At 47.3% G+C, this 14,961-nt stretch overlaps 1 long non-coding RNA gene across 1 annotated transcript in view; it reads left to right on the top strand.

The window, feature by feature from the left end:
• Positions 1–12,366, top strand: part of LOC143785701 (uncharacterized) — a 55,241-nt gene extending 42,875 nt beyond the window's left edge. The window contains exon 3 of the long non-coding RNA XR_013218054.1: positions 12,335–12,366. This is a non-coding gene — a long non-coding RNA (uncharacterized LOC143785701). The remainder of the gene's footprint in view (positions 1–12,334) is intronic.
• Positions 12,367–14,961: the final 2,595 nt, after the last annotated feature.

Raw genomic sequence — 14,961 nt, 5'->3', positions numbered from 1 at the left:
TTTGATTACTGGGCATCCAAATTAGACACCTGGCCTGAATTGGCAGAATATGCATTGCAGGAGCTTGCTTGCCCAGCAGCTAGTGTGCTATCAGAAAGAGTATTCAGTGCTGCTGGTTCAATATTAACCGAAAAAAGGACTCGTCTGGCTACCCAAAATGTGGATGATCTCACCTTCATTAAAATGAACCACTCCTGGATTTCAAATTATTTTGCCCCACCTTTCCCGGCTGACACCTAGCTTTCCTATAAAAATTGCTTGCTTGTGGACTGGTCTTACTGAGTGTTCCAATCTGTTAATTTGCAGCAGCTGTTTGTTCAGCATACGACATGTTTACACCTCCCCCAATGGGAAAACTCCCCCCATGGGGCCGTGGTCTCGCCACTTGGCGCAAGCACCCGTTACAGTGCTGTTTGTCTGAAGAGGTGGGTGTGCCCGCTTTTGGTCGACGGCACTGCCACTGGGTCCCTCATAGTACAATGTAGTGTCTCTGGCGGTGGTGGTGCGCACCCAACGTCAGACACACCATTGTAACATGAGGGGCCCTGGGGCGGTACCGCCGGCCACAAGAGAGTTCCCCCCCCGCTCAAACTGTGCTCTACCATGTGCAAAATTATCTCGCACAGCTCCACCAATGTTTAGTCTATGCGCTGACATCATTCAATGCCTGGCACTGACAAACAATACCAATTTGTTGACATCTATGATGCTAGTTAAAGTAGTCTGGGTCAGTGTGCTATATTGACACCAGTAAATACTAATTTACTGCCAAATTACTTTGTCATAAACTCTGCAGATGAGCCCACCCCTGTACCTAAGCATGCCACCCTTTTTTTTATTTATAGTTGTTTTGCGAGACATTAACATCTATTTATTTTTTGGGAGTACTAACTGTATCAGACACTTCTTGCAATACTCCTCCACTGACCACAATGCTGCCTGCCTGTGTATCCATGTAACCGATTTAAAACTGCCATGCCTGCCTATTGTTTGTTATTTTAGGCCTTTGATAGCCTGTCTGCGGCCCCTACTTGCAATACTCCTCCACTGACCACAATGCTGCCTGCCTGTGTATCCATGTAACCGATTTAAAACTGCCATGCCTGCCTATTGTTTGTTATTTTAGGCCTTTGATAGCCTGTCTGCGGCCCCTACTTGCAATACTCCTCCACTGACCACAATGCTGCCTGCCTGTGTATCCATGTAACCGATTTAAAACTGCCATGCCTGCCTATTGTTTGTTATTTTAGGCCTTTGATAGCCTGTCTGCCGTCCCTACTCGCAATACTCCTCCACTGACCACAATGCTGCCTGGAGTGCCTGCCTGTGTATCCATGTAACCGATTTAAAACTGCCATGCCTGCCTATTGTTTGTTATTTTAGGCCTTTGATAGCCTGTCTGCGGCCCCTACTTGCAATACTCCTCCACTGACCACAATGCTGCCTGGAGTGCCTGCCTGTGTATCCATGTAACCGATTTAAAACTGGCATGCCTGCCTATTGTTTGTTATTTTAGGCCTTTGATAGCCTGTCTGCGGCCCCTACTTGCAATACTCCTCCACTGACCACAATGCTGCCTGGAGTGCCTGCCTGTGTATCCATGTAACCGATTTAAAACTGACATGCCTGCCTATTGTTTGTTATTTTAGGCCTTTGATAGCCTGTCTGCGGCCCCTACTTTCAATACTCCTCCACTGACCACAATGCTGCCTGGAGTGCCTGCCTGTGTATCCATGTAACCGATTTAAAACTGCCATGCCTGCCTATTGTTTGTTATTTTAGGCCTTTGATAGCCTGTCTGCGGCCCCTACTTGCAATACTCCTCCACTGACCACAATGCAGCCTGGAGTGCCTGCCTGTGTATCCATGTAACCGATATAAAACTGCCATGCCTGCCTATTGTTTGTTATTTTAGGCCTTTGATAGCCTGTCTGCGGCCCCTACTCGCAATACTCCTCCACTGACCACAATGCTGCCTGGAGTGCCTGCCTGTGTATCCATGTAACCGATTTAAAACTGCCATGCCTGCCTATTGTTTGTTATTTTAGGCCTTTGATAGCCTGTCTGCGGCCCCTACTTGCAATATTCCTCCACTGACCACAATGCTGCCTGGAGTGCCTGCCTGTGTATCCATGTAACCGATTTAAAACTGCCATGCCTGCCTATTGTTTGTTATTTTAGGCCTTTGATAGCCTGTCTGTGGCCCCTACTTGCAATACTCCTCCACTGACCACAATGCTGCCTGGAGTGCCTGCCTGTGTATCCATGTAACCGATTTAAAACTGCCATGCCTGCCTATTGTTTGTTATTTTAGGCCTTTGATAGCCTGTCTGCGGCCCCTACTCGCAATACTCCTCCACTGACCACAATGCTGCCTGGAGTGCCTGCCTGTGTATCCATGTAACCGATTTAAAACTGACATGCCTGCCTATTGTTTGTTATTTTAGGCCTTTGATAGCCTGTCTGCGGCCCCTACTTGCAATACTCCTCCACTGACCACAATGCTGCCTGGAGTGCCTGCCTGTGTATCCATGTAACCGATTTAAAACTGCCATGCCTGCCTATTGTTTGTTATTTTAGGCCTTTGATAGCCTGTCTGCGGCCCCTACTTGCAATACTCCTCCACTGACCACAATGCTGCCTGGAGTGCCTGCCTGTGTATCCATGTAACCAATTTAAAACTGCCATGCCTGCCTATTGTTTGTTATTTTAGGCCTTTGATAGCCTGTCTGCGGCCCCTACTTGCAATACTCCTTGTTGTGAATTTGGATTCTGGGCTCCCCCGGTGGTTACTGGTGGAATTGAACTGGTGTTTTCATCTTCTCTGTTCACCTGTTCCCATCAAGATGTGGGAGTCGCTATATAACCTTGCTGCTCTGTTAGTTGCTTGCCGGTCAACAATGTTATCAGAAGCCTCTCTGTGCTTGTTCCTGCTCCTAGACAACTACTAGATAAGTTGGACTCTTGTCCATGTTTGTTTTTGCATTTTGTTCCAGTTCACAGCTGTAGTTTCGTTACTGTGTCTGGAAAGCTCTTGTGAACAGGAATTGCCACTCTGGTGTTATGAGTTAATGCCAGAGTTTTAAAGTAATTTCTGGATGGTGTTTTGATAGGGTTTTCAGCTGACCATGAAAGTGCCCTTTCTGTCTTCTGCTATGTAGTAAGTGGACCTCAAATTTGCTAAACCTATTTTCATACTACGTTTGTTATTTCATCTTGATTCACCGCCAATACATGTGGGGGGCCTCTGTCTCCTTTCGGGGTATTTCTCTAGAGGTGAGCTAGGACTAATATTTCCCTCTGCTAGCATTATTTAGTCCTCCGGCTGGTGCTGGGCATCTAGAATCAACGTAGGCATGCTACCCGGCCACTGCTAGTTGTGTGTTAGGTTTAGTTCATGGTCAGCTCAGTTCCCATCTTCCAAGAGCTAGTTCCTATATATGCTGATGCTATGTTCTCTTGCCATTGAGAACATGACAGTTTGACCGGACCACTAAAGGGTTAAAATCCTTGGCTGAGAAAGGAGAGAAATAAGAAGTCTGCTGAGAATTTTTTTTTTTTTTCTCCTTCTAATCTTTGAATGGCTCTGTGTCCACCTGTTTGTAATGGATCTTCAGAGTGTAACTGCAGGTTTGAATAATCTCGCCACGAAGGTACAAAATTTGCAAGACTTTGTTTGTCATGCACCTATATCTGAGCCGAGAATTCCTTTGCCGGAATTTTTCTCGGGGAATAGATCTGGGTTTCAGAATTTTCGAAATAATTGCAAATTATTTTTGTCCCTGAAATTTCGCTCTGCCGGAGACCCTGCACAGCAGGTCAGGATTGTGATTTCCTTGCTCCGGGGCGACCCTCAAGACTGGGCTTTTTCATTGACACCAGGGGATCCTGCGTTGCTCAGTGTGGATGCGTTTTTTCTGGCCTTGGGGTTGCTTTATGACGAACCTCATTTGGAGCTTCAGGCAGAAAAAACTTTGATGTCCCTATCTCAGGGGCAAGATGAAGCGGAAATTTACTGTCAAAGATTCCGTAAATGGTCTGTGCTTACTCAGTGGAATGAGTGCGCCCTGGCGGCGACTTTCAGAGAGGGTCTCTCTGATGCCATTAAGGATGTTATGGTGGGGTTCCCTGTGCCTGCGGGTCTGAATGAGTCCATGACAATGGCTATTCAGATCGATAGGCGTTTGCGGGAGCGCAAACCAGTGCACCATCTGGCGGTGTCCACTGAGAAGTCGCCAGAGAGTATGCAGTGTGATAGAATTCTGTCCCGAAGCGAGCGGCAGAATTTTAGACGGAAAAATGGGTTGTGTTTCTATTGTGGTGATTCTACTCATGTTATATCAGCATGCTCTAAGTGCACTAAAAAGCTTGATAAATCTGTTTCCATTTGCACCTTACCGTCTAAGTTTATTCTATCTGTGACCCTGATTTGCTCTTTGTCATCTATTACCACGGACGCCTATGTCGACTCTGGCGCCGCTTTGAGTCTTATGGATTGGTCCTTTGCCAAACGCTGTGGGTATGATTTAGAGCCTTTGGAGACTCTTATTCCTCTGAAGGGGATTGACTCCACCCCATTGGCTAATAATAAACCACAATATTGGACACAAGTAACTATGCGTATTAATCCGGATCACCAGGAGATTATTCGCTTTCTGGTGCTGTATAATCTACATGATGATTTGGTGCTAGGATTGCCTTGGCTGCAATCTCACAACCCAGTCCTCGACTGGAGAGCTATGTCTGTGTTGAGCTGGGGATGTAAGGGGGCTCATGGGGATGTACCTGTGGTTTCCATTTCATCATCTATTCCCTCTGAAATTCCTGAGTTCCTGTCTGACTATCGTGACGTCTTTGAAGAATCCAAGCTTGGTTCATTACCTCCGCACCGAGAGTGCGATTGTGCCATAGATTTAATCCCGGGTAGTAAATACCCAAAGGGTCGTTTATTTAATCTGTCTGTGCCTGAACATGCTGCGATGCGAGAATATATAAAGGAGTCCTTGGAAAAGGGACATATTCGTCCATCGTCATCTCCCTTAGGAGCCGGTTTTTTCTTTGTGTCAAAAAAAGACGGCTCTTTGAGACCATGTATCGATTATCGGTTTTTGAATAAAATCACTGTAAAATATCAATACCCATTGCCGTTGCTGACTGATTTGTTTGCTCGCATAAAGGGGGCCAAGTGGTTCTCTAAGATTGACCTTCGTGGGGCGTATAATTTGGTGCGAATCAGGCAGGGGGATGAGTGGAAAACCGCATTTAATACGCCCGAGGGCCACTTTGAGTATTTAGTGATGCCTTTTGGTCTTTCAAATGCTCCGTCAGTTTTCCAGTCCTTTATGCATGATATTTTTCGCGATTATTTGGATAAATTTATGATTGTGTATCTGGACGATATCCTGATTTTTTCGGATGACTGGGACTCTCATGTCCAGCAAGTCAGGAGGGTTTTCCAGGTTTTGCAGTCTAATTCTTTGTGTGTGAAGGGTTCTAAGTGTGTTTTTGGGGTACAGAGGATTTCCTTTTTGGGATATATTTTTTCTCCCTCTTCCATTGAAATGGATCCTGTCAAGGTTCAAGCTATTTGTGATTGGACGCAGCCCTCTTCTCTTAAGAGTCTTCAGAAATTTTTGGGCTTTGCTAACTTTTATCGTCGATTTATTGCTGGTTTTTCGGATATTGCTAAGCCATTAACCGATTTGACTAAGAAGGGTGCTGATGTTGCGGATTGGTCCCCTGACGCTGTGGAGGCCTTTCGGGAGCTTAAGCGCCGTTTTTCCTCTGCCCCTGTGTTGCGTCAGCCTGATGTTGCTCTACCTTTTCAGGTTGAGGTCGACGCTTCTGAGATCGGAGCTGGGGCAGTGTTGTCGCAGAAAAGTTCTGACTGCTCCGTGATGAGGCCTTGTGCCTTCTTTTCCCGTAAATTTTCGCCCGCTGAGCGGAATTATGATGTTGGGAATCGGGAGCTTTTGGCCATGAAGTGGGCTTTTGAGGAGTGGCGCCATTGGCTTGAGGGGGCCAGACATCAGGTGGTGGTATTGACTGACCACAAAAACTTGATTTATCTTGAGACCGCCAGGCGCCTGAATCCTAGACAGGCGCGCTGGTCATTATTTTTCTCTCGGTTTAATTTTGTGGTGTCATACCTACCGGGTTCTAAGAATGTTAAGGCGGATGCCCTTTCTAGGAGTTTTGAGCCTGACTCGCCTGGTAACTCTGAGCCCACAGGTATCCTTAAGGATGGAGTGGTATTGTCAGCCGTTTCTCCAGACCTGCGGCGGGCCTTGCAGGAGTTTCAGGCAGATAGACCGGATCGTTGCCCACCTGATAAACTGTTTGTTCCTGATGATTGGACCAGTAGAGTCATCTCTGAGGTTCATTCTTCTGCGTTGGCAGGTCATCCTGGCATTTTTGGTACCAGGGATTTGGTGGCAAGGTCCTTCTGGTGGCCTTCCCTGTCACGAGATGTGCGAGGCTTTGTGCAGTCTTGTGACGTTTGTGCTCGGGCCAAGCCTTGTTGCTCTCGGGCTAGTGGATTATTGTTGCCCTTGCCTATTCCTAAGAGGCCTTGGACGCACATCTCGATGGATTTTATTTCAGATCTGCCTGTTTCTCAGAAGATGTCTGTCATCTGGGTGGTGTGTGACCGTTTCTCTAAGATGGTCCATTTGGTTCCTCTGCCCAAGTTGCCTTCTTCTTCCGAGTTGGTTCCTCTGTTTTTTCAAAATGTTGTTCGTTTGCATGGTATTCCTGAGAATATCATTTCTGACAGAGGGACCCAATTCGTGTCTAGATTTTGGCGGGCATTCTGTGCTAGGATGGGCATAGATTTGTCTTTTTCGTCCGCTTTCCATCCTCAGACGAATGGCCAGACCGAGCGGACTAATCAGACCCTGGAGACATATCTGAGGTGTTTTGTGTCTGCTGACCAGGATGATTGGGTTGCTTTTTTGCCATTGGCAGAGTTCGCTCTCAATAATCGGGCCAGCTCTGCCACTTTGGTGTCCCCGTTTTTCTGTAATTCGGGGTTTCATCCTCGATTTTCCTCTGGTCAGGTGGAATCTTCGGATTGTCCTGGAGTGGATGCTGTGGTGGAGAGATTGCATCAGATCTGGGGGCAGGTGGTGGACAATTTGAGGTTGTCCCAGGAGAAGACTCAGCTTTTTGCCAACCGCCACCGTCGTGTTGGTCCTCGGCTTTGTGTTGGGGATTTGGTGTGGTTGTCTTCTCGTTTTGTCCCTATGAGGGTCTCTTCTCCTAAGTTTAAGCCTCGGTTCATCGGCCCGTATAAGATATTGGAGATTCTTAACCCTGTTTCCTTCCGTTTGGACCTCCCTGCATCCTTTTCTATTCATAACGTTTTTCATCGGTCATTATTGCGCAGGTATGAGGTACCGGTTGTGCCTTCCGTTGAGCCTCCTGCTCCGGTGTTGGTTGAGGGTGAGTTGGAGTACGTTGTGGAGAAAATCTTAGACTCTCGTGTTTCCAGACGGAGACTCCAGTATCTGGTCAAGTGGAAGGGATACGGCCAGGAGGATAATTCTTGGGTTAATGCATCTGATGTTCATGCCTCTGATCTGGTTCGTGCCTTTCATAGGGCCCATCCTGATCGCCCTGGTGGTTCTGGTGAGGGTTCGGTGCCCCCTCCTTGAGGGGGGGGTACTGTTGTGAATTTGGATTCTGGGCTCCCCCGGTGGTTACTGGTGGAATTGAACTGGTGTTTTCATCTTCTCTGTTCACCTGTTCCCATCAAGATGTGGGAGTCGCTATATAACCTTGCTGCTCTGTTAGTTGCTTGCCGGTCAACAATGTTATCAGAAGCCTCTCTGTGCTTGTTCCTGCTCCTAGACAACTACTAGATAAGTTGGACTCTTGTCCATGTTTGTTTTTGCATTTTGTTCCAGTTCACAGCTGTAGTTTCGTTACTGTGTCTGGAAAGCTCTTGTGAACAGGAATTGCCACTCTGGTGTTATGAGTTAATGCCAGAGTTTTAAAGTAATTTCTGGATGGTGTTTTGATAGGGTTTTCAGCTGACCATGAAAGTGCCCTTTCTGTCTTCTGCTATGTAGTAAGTGGACCTCAAATTTGCTAAACCTATTTTCATACTACGTTTGTTATTTCATCTTGATTCACCGCCAATACATGTGGGGGGCCTCTGTCTCCTTTCGGGGTATTTCTCTAGAGGTGAGCTAGGACTAATATTTCCCTCTGCTAGCATTATTTAGTCCTCCGGCTGGTGCTGGGCATCTAGAATCAACGTAGGCATGCTACCCGGCCACTGCTAGTTGTGTGTTAGGTTTAGTTCATGGTCAGCTCAGTTCCCATCTTCCAAGAGCTAGTTCCTATATATGCTGATGCTATGTTCTCTTGCCATTGAGAACATGACAACTCCTCCACTGACCACAATGCTGCCTGGAGTGCCTGCCTGTGTATCCATGTAACCGATTTAAAACTGCCATGCCTGCCTATTGTTTGTTATTTTAGGCCTTTGATAGCCTGTCTGCGGCCCCTACTTGCAATACTCCTCCACTGACCACAATGCTGCCTGGAGTGCCTGCCTGTGTATCCATGTAACCGATTTAAAACTGCCATGCCTGCCTATTGTTTGTTATTTTAGGCCTTTGATAGCCTGTCTGTGGCCCCTACTTGCAATACTCCTCCACTGACCACAATGCCGCCTGGAGTGCCTGCCTGTGTATCCATGTAACCGATTTAAAACTGCCATGCCTGCCTATTGTTTGTTATTTTAGGCCTTTGATAGCCTGTCTGCGGCCCCTACTCGCAATACTCCTCCACTGACCACAATGCTGCCTGGAGTGCCTGCCTGTGTATCCATGTAACCGATTTAAAACTGCCATGCTTGCCTATTGTTTGTTATTTTAGGCCTTTGATAGCCTGTCTGCGGCCCCTACTTGCAATACTCCTCCACTGACCACAATGCTGCCTGGAGTGCCTGCCTTTGTATCCATGTAACCGATTTAAAACTGCCATGCCTGCCTATTGTTTGTTATTTTAGGCCTTTGATAGCCTGTCTGCGGCCCCTACTCGCAATACTCCTCCACTGACCACAATGCTGCCTGGAGTGCCTGCCTGTGTATCCATGTAACCGATTTAAAACTGCCATGCCTGCCTATTGTTTGTTATTTTAGGCCTTTGATAGCCTGTCTGCGGCCCCTACTCGCAATACTCCTCCACTGACCACAATGCTGCCTGGAGTGCCTGCCTGTGTATCCATGTAACCGATTTAAAACTGCCATGCCTGCCTATTGTTTGTTATTTTAGGCCTTTGATAGCCTGTCTGTGGCCCCTACTTGCAATACTCCTCCACTGACCACAATGCTGCCTGGAGTGCCTGCCTGTGTATCCATGTAACCGATTTAAAACTGCCATGCCTGCCTATTGTTTGTTATTTTAGGCCTTTGATAGCCTGTCTGCGGCCCCTACTTGCAATACTCCTCCACTGACCACACCAATGCTGCCCGTGTACCCCTGGAACCTATTTAAAAGTTCATAGAGCCTAGTTATATATTTTATTTACTATTAATAAGGCCATGATGGACTACGCTGTACCACGCTACAAGCTAACCAGTCGACACTTCTTTTGCGAGAAAAGCCATCCCAACCCTCCACCAGCATGTAAAAGACCGCATTGTCCATGCACTCTGGCAATCTGTGAGTACAAAGGTGCACCTGACAACAGACGCATGGACCTGTAGGCATGGCCACGGAAGATTACGTGTCCATTACGGCGCAATGCGTTAATGTGGTGGATGCATGGTCCACAGGGGACAGCCTACTAAGTCTGTCTGCAGTCCCTAATTCAAATTGTCCTCCACTGTCTAAATCGGAGCTTCCACCTTCTGGCTTTCGGCCTATAGTATCAGATATTAAACTGCATTTGGCCTTCAACTTTGGTTACGGCCTACTAACGGTGTCTGCCCCTGCCTGGTGTTTTTCCTCAACTGAATAAAGCTGAGCTTCAACCTTCTGGCTCTAATTTTTTTTTTTTTTTTAAGTGCTGGTTGGGGCATAATACCTCTGTTTGCTGCTCCCTGGTGTTGACCTCAACTGAATAAAGCTGAGCTTCCACCTTCTGGCTTTCGGCCTATAGTATCAGATATTAAACTGCATTTGGCCTTCAACTTTGGTTACGGCCTACTAACGGTGTCTGCCCCTGCCTGGTGTTTGTCCTCAACTGAATAAAGCTGAGCTTCAACCTTCTGGCTCTCATTAAGTGCTGTGTTTTTAAAAATTGGTGGTTACGGCCTACTAACGGTGTCTGCCCCTCCCTGGTGTTTGCCCTCAACTGAATAAAGCTGAGCTTCAGTCTTAGGCTTTTGGCCTAAAGTATCAGATATTAAACTGCATTTGGCATATTAGTGTGTTTGGGCCCTTAAAACAGTGTCTGCTGCTCCTGGGTTTGCTACTCCACTGAACAAAGCAATGCCGCCTGTTTAGTCCTGTTACAAATTTTGAACTGCATTTAGCCTACTTTATTCTTTGGCCCTATATCTGTTTCCTCCTCATCCTGCCCATTGCTCAGCCACTGCTAGATGAGTCTGCTGGTACATTGACCTAAACCACTACATTCCCCTTGCACTCTACACAGCCAGAATCTGACCCTGCTGAAAGTAAGGTTCCCCTTCCCGCATGTTATACCACCTTACACAGGGACAAAGAGGAAGGTGCAGATGAAAGTGCAGGTTCCTTCATCAGGTGGGGGGGACATACTCGTTGGCGACGTCACTGGCACAGGGCCCCTCAGAGTACGCAAAAGTGTCACTGCTGGTGGGAGGCGCCCCCGCCGTGCAAACACACCGCTGTACTTTGAGGGGCCCTGTGCCAGTGCCAATGCGAACAAGTGTGCCCCCCTGCTTGCTCAGGATTACAGCACTTGCAATGTTGAAATACTTACCTCTCCCTGCTCCACCGCCGTGACGTAGTCCACGATTCCTGGGCCCACTAAAACCTTGAACCAGCCGTACCCCCCACAACTTTTGCCAAATGACACCCAATTTCCAATGCCCAACTATTATTATAAAGTTAATTAAGATTGACAAGCTTCAGAAACAAGAATGGATGTTTTTGGCATTAAAATGGGCACTGTAGGTGTTTTCCTGGCCTCCACTCACTGCCGACTATGCTTCCCCATTGACTTGCATTGGGTTTCGTGTTTCGGTCGATCCCCGACTTTTAGCGATAATCGGCCGACTGCACTCGACTCGACTCTGGACAAAGTCGGGTTTCACAAAACCCGACTCGATCTTTAAAAAATGAAAGTCGCTCAACCCTAATTATCGCCAGTTCATTCCCCACTTCTCAACTTAGGTAGCTCCCTTGGTTGCCCTCACCGAGAAGGGGGCAAATGCCAAGTTGCGGTCGGAGGAGGTCTCCAAGGCCTTTCTCTCGATTAAGTCACACTTCGCTAGCGCTCCCATCCTATATCGCCCCGATGTAGATAGGCCATTTATTATGGAAGTGGATGCCTCATCTGTTGGTGCTGGAGCAGTCCTCTTCCAAAAAGATGCTCAAGGTCAGAAGCATCCTTGCTTCTTCTTCTCTAAGACCTTTTCACCACCGGAGAGGAATTATTCCATCGGGGACAGGGAGTTGCTAGCTAAGAAGTTGGCTTTCTCAGAGTGGAGACATCTACTGGAGGGAGCTCGCTTTCCCTTCCAGGTGTTCACAGACCACAAGAACTTGGTGTATTTACAGACAGCCCAGCGGCTAAATTCTCGACCCAAGCCTGGGTGGTTAGTGGCGTCTGCCAGTGCGGCACCGCATGCACTCTCGTGCATCTTTATTAGCATTGCTTCCTTCACTCTGACACCTCAGTTGCGGTGTCGAGCGCAAGAGGTCTATATGAACTTAAATCCTGTGTCTTGGGATTGAGTTCTGAGACTCCTTGCTTGCGCTCTAGGTGCGGTACCGCGGCCCTGTGACGTAACAGGGTTCGCTTCCTTCACACAGGGTGAGGTTAACCTGTGTGTGTATCCACATTGTACCGCCATATAGTACGTCATTACTTAGCAGCAGGTTCCATCTCTGCACGGTGGACCCCGGGCTGCGAAAGCACCTTACTCTATTCTAATTATTTGGTGCGTTCCGCTAGCCCTAACACTGTGTGCGTGAGCTCTCTCACTTGCACGCACTGACAAGGGCCCCTGTGGCCCTTGTCAGCGCGTACCTACGTGCATGTGCGCAGCTGTGGCCCTTATCAGTGTGTGCAAGCATGACAGGGCACGCACACAGGGCCTTCAGTCACAAGTTTGAAAGGGCCGTCGTGGCGAGGACTCTTCTGTCTGATGCTTACAAGAGCATCTTGTTTTAGTTTCCTGCTCTACTCACTCGTCCCAGCCAGGGATCCACTCCACTGCACGCCCGACGATGGACCCACCTCAGTTCCTCATCCTTCCCCCATCTCAGGGACCTGGGTGAGTCCCAATATGGAAACTTTTTTTCTGTATATACAGCACTTGCAGTACCACCTGTATAATGTATACCAACTGCTTAATATACAATATATGTGATACTGCGACTCTGTTGTATATACATTATATAGGTGATACTGGCTGTGTATAATCACTGTATCACCTATATAATGTGTATAGACTGCTGTATATACAATATACAGTATAGGTGATACTGCTGTATATAATCACAGTATCAGCTGTATAATGTATATTAGTGTTGAGCATTCCGATACTGCAAATATCGGGTATCGGCCGATATTTGCTGTATCGGAATTCCGATACCGAGTTCCGATATTTTTGCGATATCGGATACCAGAATCGGAAGTTCCCACAGTGCAAAAATGCAGTATAATTGAGTATGGGCGGTGCGTGGGCGGAGACTGCATGTCTCTGTGTGGGCGGGGTCTGTGCGGGACCGTGGGTGGTCTGTGCGTGCCTGCTGGTGGGTCTGTACGGCCTGCCGGGGGTCTGTGCTGCCTCTCCAGGGTCTGTAGGGCCTGCCGGGGGGTCTGTACGGCCTGCCGGGGGGTCTGTGTGGCTTGCCGGGGGGTCTGTGCGGCCTCTCCGGGGTCTGTACGGCCTGCCGGGGGGGTCTGTGCGGCCTCTCCGGAGTCTGTGCGGCTTGCCGGGGGGTCTGTACGGCCTGCCGGGGGTCTATGTGTCTGTGCATGCATCGTCCGATGGGACTTCAAGTCCCATTGGGCTATGCTTGCTACAGTGACAGTGATTGACACATTAGCCAATGATGGGACAGTAATAGTCCCATCATCCGGCTAATGTGTTGAATGTAAAAAAAAAAAAATACTCCATACATGCTACATACATGCTACATACATACATGCTACATACATGCTACATACATACATACATACTACATACATGCTACATACTACATACATGCTACATACATGCTACATACTACATACATACATACATGCTACATACATGCTACATACATACATACTACATACATGCTACATACATGCTACATACATACTACATACATATATACATACTACATACATACTGCATACATACTACATACATACATACATACTACATACATACTACATACAGTACATTCATACATGACATACATATAGACATACAGTACATTAAACATAGATTACAGACTCACCATTACGTGTCATTTGGATCCCCAAAGTCAGTGTCAACCTGTAAAAAATATGAAAAAAACAAACAACCAATATACTCCCTGTCCGCAGAAATCCGGCGGCTGCGGACTGGTATTTGTAGCCGGGGGGGCAATATCCATGGCCCCTCTTTAGGCTATGAATATCAGCCCGCAGCTGTCTGCATAGCCTTTCTGGCTATAAAATAGAGGGGGACCCCACGTCATTTTTTTGAGGGGTCCCCCTATTTTAATGCGGGCTGATATTCATAGCAGGCTACAAATATTGGCCCCAGAGGGGGAAAGCCGATGGCCGGGGGCCAATATTTGTAGCCTGCTATGAATATCAGCCCGCCTTTACTGCCTATTAAAATAGGAGGACCCCCCAAAAAAATGACGTTGGGTCCCCCTATATTTATAGCCAGAAAGGCTACGCAGACAGCTGCGGGCTGATATTCATAGCCTAAAGAGGGGCCATGGATATTGCCCCCCCCCCCGGCTACAAATACCAGTCCGCAGCCACCCCGGAAATGGCGCATCTGTAAGATGCGCCAATTCCGGCACTTAGCCCCTCTCTTCCCACTCCCGTGTAGCGGTGGGATATGGGGTAATAAGGGGTTAATGTCACCTTGCTATTGTAAGGTGACATTAAGCCGGGTTAATAACGGAGAGGCGTCAATAAGATGCCTATCCATTATTAATCCAATAGTAAGAAAGGGTTAATAAAACACGCACACATTAGGAAAAAGTATTTTAATATTCTTCATTTCACCTTACTTACCATACTTCAGCGCCTGCAAAAATGTAAAATAATAAACCGTATACTACCTGTCCGCCGTAGTCCAATTAATAACGAGTGTCCCACGACGATCTCCCCTATAGAACAGTGACATCGGGTGATGTCACTGCTCTATAGGACCCTCAGTGACACACTGACAGGAGACAATGGCTCCTGCAGTGCATCACTGAGGTTACTATAGTTCAAAGTCTCACTTTATGGCAATTGCTGCCTGGGAAAAATTCTCATACAGCAATGCCATAAGTCAGACTAGGGACTTTTTTTTTACAGCGGCGGAGGAATACCTTCCTCCCTTCATTGTGTTTCTGGGGCCCCTAGAGAGCGGTCGCAACAGCTGTTGCTGCCGTTCTCCACGGGAGATCGTCGTGGGACACTCTTTGATTTCTGCGGACAGAGAGTATATTGGTTGTTTGTTTTTTTCATATTTTTTACAGGTTGACACCGGCTTCGGGGATCAAAATGACAAGTAATGGTGAGTCTGTAATCTATGTTTAATGTACTGTATGTCTATATGTATGTCATGTATGAATGTACTGTATGGAGTTTGTATGTAT

This window comes from Ranitomeya variabilis, chromosome 7, assembly GCF_051348905.1.
Source record: "Ranitomeya variabilis isolate aRanVar5 chromosome 7, aRanVar5.hap1, whole genome shotgun sequence".
Taxonomy (NCBI): domain Eukaryota; kingdom Metazoa; phylum Chordata; class Amphibia; order Anura; family Dendrobatidae; genus Ranitomeya; species Ranitomeya variabilis.
The sequence above is the reverse complement of the archived record's forward strand: the minus strand, read 5'-3'. Positions and strand labels throughout refer to the sequence as shown.